A 4,633-nucleotide genomic window follows, 5' to 3' on the forward strand; every position below is an offset into this window, starting at 1 on the left:
TATATATAAAAATAATTAATTCACCAAAAGGCATGGGTACTTAACACAGAGAAACAGACAGTGAGAGAAAGAAAGCACCCCTTATGGAGGATGATCACATCATAATCTCTTCCATTTCTCCCTCCTTTTGGGATTCTGGGCAGGCATTCACATGCACCTGGTATGTTTTTCACACTGCTGGTGCAGAACTCTAACTGGACAGCTAGCCATGTGGGATCCACCTCTCTTAACCATCATGCCACTGGCTGACCCAATAAAAAAGTATTTTTTTATCAAGTGATGCTGGAACAATTGGACATTGTGAAATATATAGTCATCCCTAGTTCCTGGAGCAAAGATCCTAAGAACCTTGTAGTTTCCACAGTGATGTGGGAATTGGAGAATCTCCTGTTATATTTGGTTTTAGTCTCTGGTTGCTGACCTGAAGGCTACTAAGGATCTTGGGAATCTCTGGAACTATAAGTTACTGATGAGGTGAGTGGTTGCTGAGGACTCCTAGATAGCTTCAGGATAGGGCTAGATTCAAAAGGTTTAAACCGGAAAGACTAGGTTGATTGAGAGTTGGAACTTTCATTCCCTTCTCCTAGCCTCTAGGGAGAGAAGGGCTGGAGAGTACATCCAGTCACCAATGACCAATATTTTAATAAATCATGTTATGTAATGAAACCTTCATAAAAACCCTAAATGGGGATCTGGGGATCTTCCATGCTGTTGAGTGAACACATGAAATTTCTGAGTGGATGGTGACCCAATGCATCTCTTTCATTTGGCTCATCTTCAGTTGTATTTTAAATAATAAATTGGTAATAGGTATTAACTATTTTCCTGATTTCTGTGAGCCATTCTAGTGACTTATCCAACCCAGAACCTCTGATGAATTTTCATTTGGTCAGAAGTGTGGAAGACCTGGGACTTGCGATAGGCATGTGTGGGAGGAGACAGTCTTATAGGACTAAGCTCTTAATCTATGGATGTGACATTTACTCTGGATAATTAGTGTCAGAACTGAATTGGATTTTCTTGATATCTAGTTGGTGTTTGGAGAGTTGGAACATTGGTAACTGGAAAAAACAAATAAAATAAAAACCCTCCATGCATTTGGTTTCAGAAGTATTCTATGGGTAGGTCAGGTGTGGTGGCACAGGAGGATATTGTTGCTCAATACTCAAGCCATGTGTGAAGCCCTGGGTTTGGAACTCGAGTTGGCTTCAACAAACAGGGCACATCGTGGTTCTGACTGGCTGTGAAGCTGGGGAGAGAACTGTAGCATGGTGATACCCTGTCAAGGGTATCTGTCTCTTTTTACCTTTCTTTCTATCTCCCATGAAATAAATAAGTAAACTTTTTTTAAAAGAAGTGTTCTGTAGAAATAGATCATATTAACTACAAAAACAAAAAGAATCTCAATTCATAACTTGGCTCATATAAAAATATTAACTTACAAAATCATCCTTCAAACTGTAAACACTAATACTTCAAATATCCTAGATGATGAGTCCGACAGGTGGTGTGGTGCCTAAGGGCACTGGACTCCCACATGGCTGACCACAGTTGGAGTCCTGGACCTGGTGACTTGTTTTCTCACTTTCCCTTTCTCTCTCTCTCACTCTGTCCCTCTCTGGTCAAATTAAAATAAATAAATAAAGTTAAATAAAATAATTTTTTAAAATCCTAGACAAAAATATAGGAGAAACTGTCTACTTGGGTGAGGCAAAGATACCTTAATGAGATAAAAATACCTACTATATTAGACAAAGTTAATTAAATGAGCTTCATCACAATGAAAACAGTTTTTCTTTGAAGATACTATTAAGAAAATTAAAATCAAGTCAGGGGCCAGCAGGTGGCATAGTGGTTAAGGTGCTGGATTCCCATGTGGTTGACTGTAATTCAAGTCCTGAACCTGGTGGCCTGAAACTCAAACAAGGTGTGTGTGCGTGTGTGCCCAAAATCCTAAGAGGAGAATGGAGAAGAAGGGATTGTGGCATGGCCTTCCTCCCTGGGGTAGACGTGATTTCTCATTTTGTGTCCCTCTGGCAAGCACACATGCCCTATAGCAAAAAAAAAAAAAAAAAAATCTAAAAATAAAATTCAAACCAGAGACTGTTTGAAAAGTATTTGAAAAACAGAGATATAAGGAGGACTGGTAGCTAGCATATACAAAGAATTCTGAAAAATTAAATAATAAGAAAAGTATTATATCTCTAAAAACAGGATTTAAACAAATACTTGACCAAAGAAGAGCTGGCAACTAAGGTACATAAGGAGATCCTCAGCATTGTTTGTCATTAGGAAAATAAAAATTATGATCACGAGAAAGTATCATTATACACCGATAAGAATGGATGACATTTTTAAAATTTGAAAATAACGAGCATTGGCAAGGATGTGAAGCAATTGGAACTCACATATACTCCTGGTGGAAATAACCATTTTGCTAGCAGAGCAACTTTGGAAAACAACCTGGCAGTTTCTTACCGAGTTAAATATATACTTACTGTACAACTCAATGATTCTACTCCTAAGTATTTATCCAACATAAATTTAGACACATGTCCATAAAAACCTCATGAATAATTACTGTAGATTTATTCATAATTTCCCTAAACAAGAAACAACCAAAATATATGTAAACTGGTAGATGGATAAATAATTGTTATATCACTCAGTTATAAAAAGCCAATGATGTATTGATTTGGGCAAAACTGCAGAGATAATAACGCAGACCAGTGATTGGCAGGAGTAAAGGTAGGAAGGGGAGAGATTGACACAAAGGAACTTTAGGGAACTTTTTGGGTTCATGGAACTATTCTACATCTACGTTATGGTTGTACTTACACAAGGATCTGTATGTACATATACAAAAGAGGAAGTTTATTGAATATAAATTGTCCCTCTCCCTCTCTCTCTCCCTGGTAAGGGCACATGTCCTCTGACAATTAAAAACAAACAAACAAAAACATCAGAAACTCAGTCTAACTAATTTCCATGTAACACTTGACTTATGAAGTTTTATAAATACTACAAAATAATTTCATAGACTAATGATCACCCTGTATTCACTCTGTACTCAGCTTTACTAACAGTTTGCAATGTTCTTATGTTCTCATTTCACTCTGTTTCTTTTCATGAATTAACAGTTACATGGAAGAAAAGGGTTGTAGATAGTAGAGTTAAGATTGTCTTTGCCTCTTTCATTTCCATGGTCACAGTGGGAGGAAAGATTCCATTTACACATCCAGACATTGCTGAAGCATGTTAACATACATAGCTAGTGAGACAGAACCTGGAGGATTCATACAAGAGACAAAGGGTGATGGTTCTTCTCAATCGACCTCCATTGGTGAATGAGGTGCTTAGGCAGGAGGACAACAGCATTGGATTGGGACTGCTGTCCATGGTAAGTTAAGTGAAACCCAAGTGGTAGCTGGCTCAGTGCTCGCAGTCACTGAAAGCTGCTAACTGCAGATAATGGTGAGCAGAATTCTCTGACCCAGCTCATTGGAGATTTTGGGTGCATATATCTACTCTCATCTCCTGATTTTAGCCTGAATGACCAATCAGGATGTGGAATTCTATTTAGATGGTTAATCAAGGGCAGACCACAAAGATTATAGGAGGGTTTACTGAGTTTAAGGACCTACACTGTCCTTGTTTGGAACAGAGTTAAGTAACTCACAGGGTCTTTGGGTCACAGACTCAAAATAGAAATGACAGACTCAAGGAAGTAGTGAGGTTTACCAGGGCATTTCAGTCTTTAGGAAGGCCAGCCACTGCAGAGTCCAACCAACTTTGGGAGGTATGTCCTCTCACTGTTTAAATGTTTGGCTCTTATTTTAGATACTCTTAACCCATGCTTTAGCTGCATTTCCTCCTCACTGAGTAGAAAATTTTTTACTTAGATCTCAAAACCTCATAGGATGTTTAAACATGCTTCACTGATCCAGGAAATGGTGCCTGGTGAGAACTAAAAATAAACCAGAAAGGCTCAGGCTGGGTTTCAATAGCAGAATCCAAAGAGTTCGAAGGATTTCTAAACTTGGCCAAAGGCTTTCCTGCTTTTCTATTTCAAGTTCATTCACTTGAAAATTTTCAGCATCTGAAGATCATTCCTTCCTTTACCCACTGCTGAAAATAGAAGAACTCCGACTTCACTCTGGAGCACATTGCAATTTACAATTTGGTCCCTCTGTGATGCAGTGAGGATTGTATAATGAAATGGTTAAAGGACATGGTCATCAGAATCAGTTATCCAGAGTTCAAATCCCAGCTCTGTTATTGACTATGAGTCCCTGGGCAGGTAATTTCAGCTCTCTTAACTTCAGTTTCCTTGTCTGGAAGATAGGGTTGATAAGAAGATTAAATAAGATAACATAATAAATATTTGGTAAACAATAGCTCTTACCTTACCTTACTTTTATTATGAACAGTACCATCTCTTGATTTGCTATATTGATGCCAGAAACGAAACATTAATATTTCAGATTGTCTGTGTATGTGTGTAGTCAATACACTTATGTGAATTTGGTGTCAGAGTTTGCCAACTGTTGACTAAAATGGTTTCTTTATATTCCTGGGCATAGAGCTAAGGTCACGTTTTCTAGCCTTCATATTCTTTTTTTTTTTTTTTTTT

This window comes from Tupaia chinensis, unplaced genomic scaffold (assembly GCF_000334495.1).
Source record: "Tupaia chinensis unplaced genomic scaffold, TupChi_1.0 Scaffold145717_1, whole genome shotgun sequence".
In the NCBI taxonomy this organism is placed as follows: Eukaryota; Metazoa; Chordata; class Mammalia; order Scandentia; family Tupaiidae; genus Tupaia; species Tupaia belangeri.